General features: G+C 50.2%; 1 protein-coding gene across 1 annotated transcript in view; it reads left to right on the top strand.

Moving 5' to 3' along the window:
• Nucleotides 1-234: 234 nt before the first annotated feature.
• Nucleotides 235-15,371, top strand: part of PAK3 (p21 (RAC1) activated kinase 3) — an 87,944-nt gene continuing 72,807 nt past the window's right edge. Inside the window, exon 1 of the mRNA XM_082770992.1 lies at nt 235-597. The gene's annotated coding sequence lies outside the window, so the exon portion shown is untranslated. The remainder of the gene's footprint in view (nt 598-15,371) is intronic.

Raw genomic sequence — 15,371 nt, 5'->3', positions numbered from 1 at the left:
ACAGCACTTAGTTTGGCTGTTCACAGCTGACTAAATCCTTTTAAGAATGAGTCACTCCTAAATGAGAGGTGACAACAGATCTGCAGACAGCAAGAAGTCAAGAGTGAGATAATGAATATTAGAGAAAGGCTCAACTAAATAGGGAACAAGCAGTATGAACTTGCAGCCCTTAAAAATAGCACTGCGCTAAAAGGATGGTTTCTATTTAGAAATGTAGTTCCCAGGGAGAGTTTAGGTTTCCTGACCTATGAGTTTGTTTCTGAACTTGTCCAGCCTCGCCAGCTCATGAAGAGCACACAGGTTGGTGTAGGTTAGCGCTTGGTGGGGGGATTCCCAAGGCAGCAACCCCCTCCGCCTTGATTTTAGATGTGGTGTCAGTGGCTGATGCTCTTCCCTCACAGTCAACCTTGCTGCACGGTGTAGCAGAAGAAAAAGGATGGGCTGGGGCTGCTCATCCTGGGCTCCTGGCATCACGTCTCGTGTGGTGGGATCCCCTGGTGGCGTATGGCTGAGCAGAGCGCTCTGGCTTCGTGCCCTAACTGCCGTAAGGGGTGAAGTCTTCTGTGCAGAGGTGACTACTTCAGCGGAGATGTACATGTAAGTCATCCCAGAGTTTGTTTTACACGTTGGTTTGGGCTGGCCGTTGGCACAAGGTTATTGCCTAAGGCACAGATTTGCAAAGAGCTAAAGGGAGTTAATTGTCCAAATCCCATTAAAATGCAATATAATTATAAAATCCCATTAAAATGCAATGTAGCTATATAGGTTCATTTTAGTTATTTATATTTTGTGCAATGCACGGTGATTTTTTTTTTTTTTGCATGCATCTTTCTCTGTTAAAAGCCCTCAGCAAGACTAATGTCCTTCGCGATGCTGAAAATTAACCATTCACTTGGCTAATTCAACACTATAAAAAGCAAATGTTCAACTGCTTAGGAAATAAATGAAGTATTGAGATACAGTATCTCTACCTGCATCCAAAAATCTTTGGCATGACTAAAAAGACAAATTACAGCTTTTGGCTTTTACCTTCCCTTAGAGAAACAAAGCAGCCCAGGAGGCAGTCGGGAATCTTGAAGGAAATGAGAAAGGGACCTCGCAGATAAGTGGCAGATGATCAGGTGGAGTTTGTCGTGTTGGCTTCCACTCATAATTGAATGAAATTTAGGAGTATGCTGATAACACAAGCACAAGGGCCTCTGAACACTGTCTGGTAGCTATGTGGAGAAGCATGGAAGGAACTGAGAGAATTTGGCTCACTAATAAATAAAATGACCCGTGGGGGGTGAGTTTATTCATTTCCCAGTGGAAATGCGAAGCTAGAAGCAGAAGGGTAGTGAGAGGGGGAAGTGATTACCCGCGTGTGTAAAAGCCCTTGGGACCACAAGTGATAATTTGGGCTAAAGGTTATCCTGGGGCAGGCCTTGTAGCTGTGGTGAAATGTTATTTTCAAATTGGTCCCAGCCGGGACTTCACAACACGGCGATCCATCAGCATCCCAGCACAGCTTCCCTTCGGGGAGTGATTCCTTCTGACAGACTGTCAGGGGGATGCTGGCAGTGCAAACAATTGCGAGAGTGGGGATTATTTTTTTGTCTCTTTTTTGGTAGTGATGTTTTTATCCCTACTTTCACTCAGTTTAGAGGAACGCGCTGCTGGTAAGGAAGCTGTCAAGGGGGAGGACAGCACTGATAAAAGGGCACTAGGGATGGTGTCTGTCCCTGTTATAAAAAATAAAGTGCTTTGTGGCATGACTATTTATTTGTTTAGGAAAATATAAGGGATTCAAATGAGGTATCAGAGCTCAATTTCGTCTCACATTCTGATCCCATTGACCTCAGAGCGAATGGCTTTAATTTTCTTTGCTGACTGTGTTTTGTCTGTGACTGTGGGGCTCTGCAGTTACCTGCATCATTGATGTCGGCCTAGGCTGAATTATGATCTCGGCTTGGGTCATCTCCAGGTGTGTTTTGTTCAGTTTGATGGTTTTGTCAAGTGGATCGAGAGCATATGGAGAGAAGATGCTTTTTAGTTTTTTTAAAAAACAGGTATAAATAAGCTTCTTCCATCCAGGTCCTCTCCGTCTTCTGTCTCAGCTCCGTGCATCATCCCTCTCCGAGCACGCTGTCAAATCTCACTTTGCTTCTGCCAGAGGTTGCTCCTGCAGACTGATGGCTGCGTTTCCTCTTCTCCAGTGCCCTTTGTTCTCTCCCATCAGATGCGAGCTGCTCGTCGTCCCTTCCCTGCTTCCTGCCTGCCCCTGGTCTGAAGCTGCTGGCAGCCGCGTTGGTCCCATCCTCTGATTTCCAGTGGCCACCTGAACCCCTTCCTTTTCTCACCACGTCTTCGTTGCTGTACCTAACACCTGTTTTGTCTTCCCCACGTGGCGTAGAGCAAAACCCTGGAGCTGTGCTGGCCGGTGGCACGAGGAAGGCCCCGTCCCCTCTGGAAGGGGTGCCAGTCCTGCTGCTGGCGGCATCCCAGGAGAGCTGCTGCTGGCCAGGCTGCTCGGCCGGTCGATAGCGACTGCTCCTCAATCTGCTGCCCGCTCCTTGGTGACAGCTGTGTGATAGCCCGATCAATTTTATGATTGCCACTCGCGTGACGTCCTCCTGCTGCTTTGGGGGTTAAGTAAAAGGAGAGCAAAAGTCCGAGAGCCTCTGCTCATTTCCCCCAGCTTGAGGATAAGGTGGGAACACCACAGATGATTAGCTGTATTTTATTTTTTTTTATTTTGCATCAGTTTTCAAGATTTAAATCATCTCTTAGTGTTTTCAGTGACAACCCTGGAAGTATAAATATAGAAACCACAGACAGTTCCCTGGAGACTGAAGGCCTGATATGTGAATAATCTCACCTCCCACTTCGTAACAATATCACAGGGGAAAAAGGTGCATTATGCATGCCCACAGCCTTGCTTCAGCGGTGTCTAGCCTGGCGTGTGAAGCGTGTGTGTAAATATTTTAAGGGTAGATCTCAACCCAGCGGCGTGGGAGAGCCTACACAACGCAGCGGCGGGGCTCCCGCTGGGGTTTGTGTGCCCCGTGTCCAGAAGCCCAAACACGCCGGGGCTGGGCAGGAGACTGCTGCTGTGCGGGGCGTGCGGCTCACCACAGCTGGGCAGCGTTCTTCTCTATGTGCTGCTAACGTGTGCCTCTGTGTGCTGTGCAGTCACCTCATCTGGTAGTATTTAAAAACGTGGTGCTCTGCTTTACCTTCAGCAAACATCTCTGGAGCATGAAATCATTCTCCAAGTGGTAAAATCCAGCCAAGTTGTTGGAATAATGATGGGACTAACAGGGATGTTCCAAACTATAGAGGCCAAGGCTTTTGTTCTTCAGTTCTTTTGCTTAAATACGCCTGTAGGATGTGTTACGGTGGGGACCTCAACCACTGGGGCATGAGCAACACGCCCTGCCCTCTGGCTGTTCTGGGTGGGGAGGAGAGCAAGCATGGGGAGGAGAGCTGTGCCCTCGGAAGCACCGGCTTGTCAGGGCAGTGCTGTCCATACTGGCACAGCTGGACCAGCGAGGGGTGAAAATCGAAGGTAAAGCTCTTTTTTCCAGTTCAGGGGGTGAATGCTTCTGAGGAAATGGGACACAAATGACGTGGGCTGTGCTGAACCGCATGCTGCTCCAGGATTGCCCGCTCAGCGCCGCGCTGCAACGGGAAAGCTGAAGCAGAAGGTTTGTCAAAGAGGGTGGTGCCTTCGCATGTGGGGAACAGTAACCACTGAGGCTAAACACAGCTGAGAAAAGGACTTCTGGTAGATGGAACAGATGCACCTAGCTCCTGTGTTTGGGCTGCTGACCAGCTTGGGATGCCTCTGTGCTGGAGGAGCTAGCGGCTCTGCAGCCCAGCTCCTGTAACCCGGCCATTTTTGCGCTACCCTTGGTGGTTTCTTGGAAGAGGAAATGGGAACTTTATGAAGTCTGGGAGATGTAATACAGAGACACAGCCTAAGTGCTTCAGTTCTGCATCTTAATCTATCTGGATGTGCTGAAAGCCTGTGAGCAACCGCTGAGAACAGAAGTCATGCCTGAAGAACAAATCACTCCTGGAGCACTTGTCATCAGCACATCTCTGAGGGCTTTATTAATGAGTCTGCTTTCCTCATTTCTCCTTCACAGCTGAGGAAACCAGTACTGAGAACAACAAGGGGAACTGATGGAGCAGGCTGGAGCCAGGACCAGAGCTCCTCTGTACTGAGACACATGAGGAGAGCTGTCCCTGTTTTGGGGCTATGGAAGAGGCCCAGTAAGGCTGTTGGAGAAGTCGCTGCGGCTCGTACTGGCCTGCTGGCTCTGTGCAGCCCCCAGGATCATAGCACTACATCAGAAGGTGAATGGTTCTTGAGTTCTCTTACTAGCAGCTCTTCTCCTACCATCTCTTCAGGACTGTTTTGCTGTTAGGAAGGCGATAAAGCAGGCTGGTTACGGAGCTCTGTCAGGAAACTCTGGCCTGGGGGCAGGCAGTTTGTTTTTCTGCAGATCACCTTCCTCGTGGTGAAAATGATGCTCATATCATTGCACAGCCCAGCTGTAGTTCCTCAGAGAAATGCCCGAGTCCAGGTTCTTCCACATACACCTGTCCCCATGATGTGTGATCGCTCTGGCACCTGGAGGGAGATCCCAGCTGCTTCTTGGGATCCTCTCTGAGGTGCCCAGGACCCATGACTGCCTTGCCAGTGTGCTGCTCTGCGTGTAACACGTGGGACCACAGAAGTGAGGAGGTGTGGAACAAGGCAGGAGAGCAGATCTGGGTGAAGTTTGGCCTCCACATTATGTAAGGAGTCTGTGGCACTGCAGGGACCTGAACCCAGCGTCCTTGTTACCAAGCCACCACCCTGCACCATGAGCCCGCTCGGTTTTGCCCTGAGCCCTGCGTTACGGCCCTGCCCCTCAAGTCTGGGATTTAATGATGTCATTTCCAAAAGTTTTGATTGATGGCAAGCCAGAAGGAGATTAGAAGATCCTGCAGCGCATTAACAAACCACCCCATTGATTTATCTGCAATGAAGATCACCCTAAACAGAGTGCTCTGATTTATCCATCTTTACTTCAGGCTGGTAACAGGAGGGACTGATTTAGTGACGCCGGGCCCAGCCGTTAGTGTGCTGTGTCCATAAATCGTGCTGCGCATGTGTTGAACGGGGATTTATAAACCCCAGTCAGACTTCCAACCTCGCCCTGTCACTGGGATCCCGGGCACCTTGCAATTTTCTGAGCTGTGCGAAGCCTCGCCAGGTAGAGGAAGGCACCACCCTACCAGGGGTTTCTTCCCTTGGAGCCTGGGGATGCTCTGTGCCTTGGGGCTTGGGGAGCACATCACCTTGGGCTCCCCTTGCTGGTTCCCCTTGCTCATTCACAAGGCAGCAGAAGGAGGAGGAGGATGGATGCAGAGTCACCTCTGATGGCTGGATGGGGGCGAGGGGAGGGAGCCGGGCTTTATGCAGCCGCCTGCAGTAAGGGCTGGATCTTTTATTGCCTGCTGCTTTATGGTTAGTCACAGGAGATTGGCGTGGGGAAGGGGGGAGATGCAGAATTTGAAGCGAGAAGGCTTTGCAGGAGTCCTTCAGTCTGACTTCCTGAATTATTCAGGCCGTGGTATTTTGCCTTGTAACTCTCACAATGCAGCTAATAACTTTGTAACCGAGCTAGGCAAGTGTGAAGGGATTTGAGCATCCCCTCCTCACCCCACCCCCCAGATTTGCTCTCAGATGCGTGCTGCGCAGGAGGAGTTCTGTGAGGTACGAAACACGGCTGTGCCTTTGCCCTGCAAAGCTGTGAGCTCTCCGCCTTTGTGATCTTTTACTTTATATCAGTGCTGGGCTGTAAGGATCAGCAAGTCCTACATTAGAGCTGTGTGATTCCTGGTTTTCCATGAGGACATCCAAGGTGCAGGAGATTCTTCTGTGCAGCAGGCACACTTAATGCATCGGCTGCATTCCCAGCTGCAGCTCGGCACTGGTGTGCTTTTAAAAAGGAAGCTGGCTTTGGCTCCTGGAACCAAGTAGGGTTTTAATTAGATTAGGAATTAAACCCAAGTACCCCCCACTACGCTCTTCCCAGTGCTAGGTAATGTGAGATGAAACCTTTGTTATAATTCTGGTGACGTGAGTTTCAAAACTTCATAATGCAAGTAATGATGCTCTAAACATGACCTCCTGCATGCTTACATCAATCAAGCTATTACCATTTCTTACATCTAATCGATCATAAACAGAGCTGCAGGAGGGCTGAGGAGGCTATCCACGTTGAACGTTCTCCTGAGACTCCTCTTTGGACAGGTTGCCTAAATCCCCGTGACTTACCGACCCTCTCCTGCCCTGCCTGCGGTCTGGTCCCGTGATATGGCAGTGGGGATAGCTGCACAGCCCGGCCGGTGTCTGTGAGTACAGATGAACTTCTTCACTCCCTCCAACAGAAGAGGAGTGTTTGTACCAAAAAGAAGCACCAAATATTTGCCTTTATTAGCCAAGCCAGGCAGCAGGCTTGGCTAAGAAAGGCTAAATAAAAAAAAAAAATAAATAAATCTGGAAAACCTTTGGAGAAACAGAGGCTGAAGAGGGAGAACGTTGTGATTAAGAGAAAGCTGCTTCGGAACAATGGGCTGTAGCTGTCAGTGAGCACTGCTGCCATTTTTAGCATTTGCTAGGAACATCCAGTCTTGCAGAGAAATACTCGTCCTTTCCTTTTCCGCCAGTTATCACCTCTGCCAGTCGCAGTGTTTACAGGTCTGCTTTTGTCTGTAGAGCTGATGTGATAACCCTCTTCTGCTTAGCAACTGCAGGGAAATCTGGGACAGCCCTACTTTTACTTACTGAGACTCAGCATTAAACGTTGGAGTGAAATCGGTAGCAAAATTCCTACTGACATCAGGAGAGGTAATACACATCCAGTGAAGTTTTCTGTGTTTTTTTTTTATGGAAAAGTCAAAGTTAAGGCTAATCTGTTCTCAAGTGATGTCATTTAAATGAAATAATTGCTTTGTTTACACAGCAGCTCTTAGATCCAAAGCAGATGGGGTCATTGTGTAAAGGGCTGGACAAGGCAGGCTCTGCTTCGGAGACCTTATCAGCTCAAGTCACAAGTCAGGAGGGTGCTTAATGCGTGTCCAACCCCGGAGCCCGCAAATAGCTCCTGTGACTTCAGTGGGAGTGCTCACATGCCTAACCTTAAATAAGTGCTGAAGTACCCACGGCACTCTGAGGAGCCAACACACAGTCTTTCTTGAATCTTTCTTGAATTTTGGTTTTCGCTTTTTTTCTAGCTCCTGCCTTCCCTGACCTTCTGCAAGCCTGTGGAGGGCTGATAACTGTGTTTTCGCAGATAGGCTCAGCCAGTGCACTTTTAAAGTAGCAATGAAGCTGACCTCAAAAAAAACCAACAAAATACAGAACATCCTAAAACCCCACAGGCTGTGCTTCCCTGCTCTTGGGAATTTCAGATGGATAAAGCTGTTGGAAAGAGCACTCTGACTGTAAAATGTAACCGTAGGACCTTGGTCCTTATAAATAATAACTACAATAAGCCTTGGTCTCTTCTAGGCACACAACAAAGAGCAGAGGATCTGGTAGAGCCTTCCAAAACTGTCCCGGACAGAGTGAAAGCAAAGACAAGGAGATGTGCAAGACAGAAATGCCACTCGAAGGGAGCATGAACCTAACCTTGTCAGTATTTCTCTCACTGTATGTCTGACAGAAAGGCTTCTATCACTTTTTAAGTGCTTTGATAAGCAGGAAGGAGGTATTTGTTTCTTTCTGCTGGCTCTCTCCCCCCATATTATTTACCCATTTACTTGATTTCCCCCTCTCCTTTCATTTTCCTTTTAAATTCTTACATCATGAGGCACATTAAAGGTGTCACCACAAGCTCCACGCACACAAGGAGGCAGGAACGAGCTCCTTAATGTTTTGATCATGATAACTCATCGTTCGGTGGCACTGCCAGGCAGTTGGAGGAGCAGGGAATCGCCATTTCCTGACTGAGCACATCTGCAGAAAGCAGCCTGTGTAATCCTGCCACATCAAACCCAGACACTGAATCCTTGGTGAAGGTGTTGAGTGAGGTACTGAGTTCTTTTCTTTCAAAAATAAAATAAAATCCATGCAGTGCTAGAGCTCTATCAGCTTAGAAAGGAAACCCTTAAAAATAGCTTCGCCTGTTTCAACCCAGCTGACTTTCTCTTTTGCTGCTCTGTACATTGTAAAATGTTAGCTGGGATTTTAAGAAGCTGACATTCTGCTTTCTTTGACGTGTTTGCCTGCTTTCTGCGTTCTTGGGCAACTAATTGCAAATATTGATGGCAAGTGTTTGTTGGGGGGATGAAAACAAGCCCCCTTCCTTTGAAAAGTTGCAAGTAGGGATGGAAGCTTTCCTCCTGCTCTCTGATTCCTGCAAGTTGTACTGACAGAGACCACAAAGGAGTCCAGAAAGCTTGAGCAAATTTCCTCTTAACTGTTTGTTTCACATCGATGGAGTTCTTTAGGCGTGCTTTTCCCGATGGTTTCCTGATGCCTCGCTGCAGGAGGTTCCCACACGGCAATTCCTCCCGGAGAGCAGCGGGGCAGGTGTCTGCGTGGGGTGCCGAGGCACAGCACGACGGATCAGGGAGCCTGGATTCTTGGAGCTGCCACTTTTCTCCCCTGGGCATCCCTCCTCGCAGAGCCTGCTGCGCTTGTGGCCTAGTTTTCAGGAGACGTTTCTGACAGCGGTGGCAAACGCTGACATTTTCTCCCCCCTCCTCGTTGGGTTTGAGCTGAACACCAGCTCAGGAGGAAGCTGGGGGCTGCGGGTGCTGCATCCCAGGGTCGTCTTGGTAAACTCTGAGGTGGTCAATGGTCGCTTTTCCCCATTATTTCGATCAGAAAGAAGTTTCTGCCTCGTCCTCCTAGTAATAGGAACGTGAAAATTTCCGATCCAAGTTTCCTTACGGCCTTTTTCTTCTGTGTTTATTTCTAGTCCCTGATCTTGACTGGCTGTTGTCTTCCTTGGTGTTTGCCTTGGAGGTATTTCTGGATTGCACCGATGACCCCTCTCAGCCTCTGCTTAAGCTAAAAAAAGCCAGCTGCACTGGTCTCCTCGCGGAGGAATCTCCCTTATCCTGGTTGTCCTGGCAGCCTCTGGCCTCCGAGGTCAGTGAGCGTGGCCAGGAGGGGCCCACACAGCGCCCACCATGCTCTGCTCGCTTCCCCCTGTTTCTGGGCTGTTTCAAACAGCTTTGCCTGGCTTGGGAGCAACGTGTGAGTTTATTGCCTCCGTGGCTTTGGTTTTAAACAAAACCCAACAAGCACGCGCTGACTGCAGAGGCATTTCCTGCTCTGTGCAGGGCTAGGACTGGGATGTGATTCCCTGGGGAGCCAAAGGGTGCAAGGTGCCTTGGGACTGCCTGGGTGCCGCGTGGCACCTGGCTTCTTCCTTACTGCTCAGAGCCCGTGTGAGCACAGGAGAACGGGGTGAGGAGGCAGAAGGGCCAGCCTGGAAGGGGTAGCAAGCTGGCAGAGAAAGCAGAACACTGAAAAATGCTGCTGGGAAAAATCTGGGAAAACCTGGCTGTATGTGCAGCAAAGGTGGGTGAAGTTGCTGCGCCGTTTGAAGGTGAGGAGAAAGGAAGTGCCTTGCCGCAGCTGGAAAACACAGGACAAAATTTTCGTCAGCGTAACAGGGAAATTGATGGCCCTGCGTGGCCTTCTGCCAGCAGAAGATCAGGCCCAATATTTGTTTTCTGAGTAAAAGGCTTCAGTCAATCTTCCAGCCTGCCTGCAGAACAAAGGAGTGGGACAGATTTAATGCTCGTTCTGTTAATTGCCCGACGGCCATTCTTGCAGCACGGATCTGTGTTTACGTGCCAGAATAATTTGGGTTTGTGTCTGACGCAGGAGATGTGACTTGTGGAAGGACTTCAGTCTGGGCTGTTATCCCGGGAGGACCGGGGACATGAGGGCAGAGACTCCCTGCCCATTCTGCGACTGGAGACAGCGCTCAGGGAGGAGCTGTTCCCAGGGACGGGCAGAGAGGTGAGGGACACGTAAGCCCTTTGTAAAGCTGAGGGAGACGATGGGAAAGGGAGAAGAGAAGGGACAGGAAGGTCCTGAAGGGTTTTTCTTCCGCCTGGCGTAATTTGGAGGTGACACTTCATACGTCAACTTCAATTAACCCATTTCAAAGAGCACCCAGCCCAGACCTCTGATGCACTCTGAAGACAGTGACTGGGGGGTGACCGACACAGCTGGGGACAGAGAGGGACACAGTTGGGGCAGAGAGGGAGGGTGTTGGGATGCAGGGCTTTGTGCCAGGGCTGTGCTGTCCCCAATCTGTGTGACTGCATGCAGTCACCAGTGTGGGGTTTCCCCCTGCTCTCCTTACTGCACGTTTGTGCTCTGGTGTGTCACCTCCAGGTATCTTAAACTGTGGTTTTCTGCAATGCTCCTAATTTGAGTAAGGTTGAAATCAGAGTCTCGTCTGGGTGTTGAATGGTTAATGGAACAGAAAGCGAACACCTGCGTCTGCAGCCTTGTCCCCTCCGATGCAGCTGAATAGCATCTCAGGATGGCAGGGAAATAATTCAGCGAAAGCAGGCCCTGCTCCGTGGGAGATGAATGAAGCTCAAGTGAAGTGGAGGTCACTCGTGTTAATCTGAAGCAAATAGGATTGTGGGACAAGGGGAAGAGGGCGAACCTCCTTTTATGTACAAATTCTATAGCTCAGAGGCTTAGGAAACACTTCATAGTAAACATTTGCAAAGTAGCCACGTCATTAACCTTCTCCGAGGGGAGAGACGAATGCTTTTCCTGCTTCGTTTTGTGCAGGTCTCGCATTTTGGTACGTATGCAAATCCTGCGGGGTGGCAGCGTCTCATACAAATAAGCCTGAAATGCAGAGGCAGCCACGCAGGGGAGATGGGCTGCCTGCCCCGGCAGCTGCAGCGAGACATCACGGGAGGAGCCGGGAGAGGGGCAGGTTTGTAAGGAAGCAGCAGGGAGAGAGAAGAAAACCAGGAATCCTCCTGAAATGCTCGCACAGTGGCAGAAAGCCCTGTGTCCGTGCTACAGTGCTACCCGGTATTTCTGATGACCTAAAAAGCATCCAGCACGGATTTATTTTTCTTTGTCCTCATCCAAACTTCTCAAGGCATGGGAATACACGAGCAGCTCGTGGCTGCGGAGAACCGGGGAGCTGATGGTTGGGAAGAGGAGGTGATCGGGACCAAAATGACTGTGGAAGGTGATGCAGTGATGGATCACGAGCAGGCAACTTGGTGGGGCCCCTGGCTGGGTGTTGTAAGGAGGCTGTGCCACAGCTGGGTGTCACGGTGCTGCTGTTCTCAGTGCCATGGGCAGGGTGGGGCTGTGAATCAGTTTTTTCCTGCTGTTTAACATGAACTACTGACGTGCCTGTATTGCATTGTCCCAGTCACAAGCCTTCTTTGTCTCTGATCCCTTTGCAGTGTTTCCTGGTGAGCTCGGTAGGCATCATTTCATTCCTGAAAATTGTATTTTCAGGAATATGTCTCCAGGTGTATCTTCGGCTGGGCTTTCCCTTCAAGTGTGCCAGGGGCCAGCACCAATTCTCATGATTGGTGACAGCAAAACCAAGAGAAATCGGACTGGAAGCTGCTAAAAGCCCCCAAGGATGTGAACTTTGTTTCCACCAGACCTTTCCGGGGTCAGGGCTCATCTGGCCCTCGTGCCGGAGCACTCCTGCAGTGCTGCCTGCCCGCTGAAGGCCAGGGGGGCTCAGCAGGTGCCCGGAGCCCCGTCTGGCAGGCAGGGCAAGGGGGCAGCTCCAAGCTCGGGGTTGCTGCTGTGTGTGGGTGCAGCCTGAGCTGGCTCCCTGCCGTCAGCGAGGTGAGACAGGGAGCAGTGCAGCTGCAGACTCGCACGTGCCTGGCTGGAGCCGTTCCCTCTTGCTCTGTGATCTTTATTTCGTAACGTGCAGCCTGACTGCATGTGATGCTCTGGCTGCAGACGGCGTTGTCACATTGAGGATGAATTGCCTCGGAGCCTTTGGGCTGTTTCCTACTCAGTCTAGGAAAGATGGGATTTTCATGTGATTTCAAAGCTTAGAGCTCTGGTGAACATATAAACCATGTTTCTCCGTTTGTTCCTCACTGCTTTCGATCCCTTCTTTTCCATTATCCCAATGCCTTTGGAAACTTCACTTTCAAAGCAGTAGGCAGTCTCTCAGGCCCCAGCTCACTCGACTTTCCTTGTGTGAGCATCACAGTTTGGTAGGAAACGTGACGTTGGTTTGAAATGGTTGGCAGGAAAGGCAGGGAAAAATACATCCGAGTTGGTAAGGGGGAGAGTGATGTCTTTTACCTTCAGATTTTACAGACATTTTTCCCCTTTTCATCTGCCAAACACCAGGTATCTCAGCACTGTCTGCGGCTGCAGGGTGTCTGTCTTGGCAGGGATTTCCTCGGGCATGCAGCCTGGGTGAAGCTGCTGTGGGCACCTCCTGGGCGCTCTGGCTCTGCGGCTCAGTCCCTCTGTGCTCTGCCCTGGGTCAGTTTTAGCTCTCCCTTAGCTCTCCTCTGGTCACTCAGGAACTGATTGTGTCATGGGAGACTGTGGTATTTCATTCTGTAGCTGTTCCTCCTCTTGTGGGCTGCAGCATTCAGGAAGAAGCTGGGTTGGACTCTTCCTTTGGTAGCTGGAAACCTCCCTTCTGCAGAGGTGATGTCCTAGTGCCTGCTCCCGGCAGCTCTGCCTGGGCAGTGGCAGCAGCGGGTTTGGGGGGTGAGTTCTTGATCAAACACTTACCATTTGCTGAAGGCTAAGCAAGCTAAACTCAGCTTTTTCCCTGAGCAGACCATCACCCTCTGCAAGCAATCTGTAGACAAAAACCTGTTTTATTGTGGCAGAGCTTTCCCAGCTGGTAGGTTCTGGGTGTGGAACCAACTCTTTGGTTAACATTTCGTTTTCACGGCCTGCACCAGTTTGTGTCCCCCCGTAACACAAGTCATGCTTTCCTTTCCCCAGCTTCCCTGTGATGCAGAAGAGGGAGTGTGGTTGCTGCTTCGTTTTGTGGAAAGGAGCACTGGGAAGAGTCTTGGGTCTTCCTTTCTCTCCCTCTGCTGTTGCAGGCAGCCATGTCCAGTGGTGATTTCCATGAGCATTTTGGGTTTCGTGCCCCATCGTGGGGCTGTTCCCCTCTCTCTGTAGGTGGAAGCCATCTCCTAGCTCATGGTGTAAACTGATGGGCAACCTACACCCATTGCCCACATCATCCAGGAGGAAAAGCGGGCTGCAAAGGCTGTATTTTAATTAGACCACAATTTAATTAACACACCTGTGAATACAGCCAGGCTGCACACTGCGATTTTCTTGCTCATTCCCATTTCTCTGGGGATTTGTTACCGACCTTCCTCTCTCTGGAAGGAACGTGGGAGCCGGGAGTTCTGTGCTCTGTGTCTCGCAGTGCCATTGGTTCGCTGCTGACCTTCTGCAGGTCCCTTTGGGTTTTACTTGTAGGGCTTTAGTTTGTAGGAGAGAGACGAAAATGCTTCCCTTGCTTCTCAGCCTTTACTGGGAGCCCTAATTAACCGTTTGGAAGCGTGGGGCTTTAGGCTACAGGGTGCTGCAGAAGCGTCTTGCTGTCGGGATACAATGAATAAGTAACAGCACACATGGCACAGGAGTTCCCAAACTGTGTATTGCCATGGTTTATTTTCATGATCTGTTTACTGCATGCAGTCTGTATGAGTCATACTGTATATCTTCTTAGTTTTTGTTGCTGTTGGAGAAACCCTGGGTAGGCAATGTCAATATTCTGCCTCCTAAAGCGCTCACTCAGTGGTGCCGCGATCCCAGGCGATGGGAAGCTGGCCCTGCTGTGTCCTGCTGGTGCTTTGGCTGCCACTTCTCAGCCTCCAGCTCCCCTGTGGCAGCCCTGTTCCCAAAAGGACGGGCCAGTTCCAACCCAGCAGTCTGACCTCTCTTGTCACACAGACCACAGGCTGTTACCCAGAGAGAACCCAGTGCTTCCCGTAGGAAGTTATCGCAGTAGTGGTGTAGTTCTTCTTTCCAGCCGTTGTTGTGTTGCTCCCCCTGCTTTTGTTTAAAACAAATAATAATGAAAGACTCAAACGCCCACTTATTTCAGGATTTTTTGCTGCACAGGTACATACAGTGTTTGAGATGCATCTTCACCTTCCCAGTACCAAACCTCAGGCACTGAGGCTTCCTGAGTGCTCTCTGCACTATGAGTTATCCAGACTTTGAATTCTCTTCTGTTATCTCTTTGCTATCTCTGTGCAGTTGGACCTCGCCCTTCTTCAAGAGCGAGCACCCCAGCAGCACTGCAGCCTGGTAGTGACATTTGGTCATTTTTATCATCAGGAGCGTGCAGATGCCTACCTGGGAGAGTTTAGGATCTAGGCCTCCTGCTTTAGGTGGCTCTCTGCAGGATGAGTATCGGTTTCTGGCTCCAAATAAAAGGTTGCTGAAGGTGAGAAAACAAACAGGAGGAGGCTACCAAATGGGGAGAGGACAGAAGGGAAAGCAGAGGTGCGCCGGGTGCTGTGATCTCAAGGAAGGTTAATGCCTGTGTCTGTACAAGAAAATAAGAAGAGCTTGCCCTACAGGGTGTTAATTGCAAGCGTAGAAGGATGAGTTTGGCACCCTGTCAAGGACAGTCGTGGAAAGAGAACACAAATCCTAAGCCCATGTGGCTCAGCGATAAAGTGGCTCTGCTCTTTCCAGCGCCTGTGTCAAGGAGACCTTCTCCATCTGAGCATGTTTTTGGTGCGCTTTTGGATGTGTTTCATCCTCTGTGCTCCAGTCCTGTGCTCCTCATCTCCCAGCAGCCTTCGTCTGTCAGCCTTGTCAGTGAGATTGGCATGTTCCCACTGCTGCCAGCTTCTCTCATTTTGCCAGGCTTCTTTCACAAAGCCCCCACGAGTGCAATTATTGCCCTGACAAGGACAGGTGCTACAGGGCTCTCCTTCGGTGGGCTGAGCTCATTAGGCTCATGGGCTCTGCTGGTCTCCTCCCCATTTGAGGGGAGCAGAATAAGCAATGAGGCCTGCAAATGGTTTTTGACTTCTGCTTGTTTAAGGAAATAGTCTGTGGTGCAAGCTGTGCAGATCTGGGATCCCTTTGCTTCTTTCTCCCAGGATAACTGGCTAAATTATAAATACCGATGGCTGTCCTCCCGATGGCTATCGTGCAGCCGTGGTGATAGGTGTGCGATCAGTCATGGCACAGCCCCTCCTGGCTGTCAGCACCGCCTGCAAGGTTATCTGGGCATCTGAGTCCTGAAATCTTCTTTGCAGCTGCAGACTATAGAAAGTGAGGTTTCAGGGGCTCAGATGGACTTCTGAGGAAGAAACCAGTGTATATGCTGGAGGCATGTATATATATTTAT

The sequence above is a fragment of the Aythya marila genome (assembly GCF_965140915.1).
Source record: "Aythya marila genome assembly, chromosome: 13".
NCBI lineage: Eukaryota > Metazoa > Chordata > Aves > Anseriformes > Anatidae > Aythya > Aythya marila.
The sequence above is the reverse complement of the archived record's forward strand: the minus strand, read 5'-3'. Positions and strand labels throughout refer to the sequence as shown.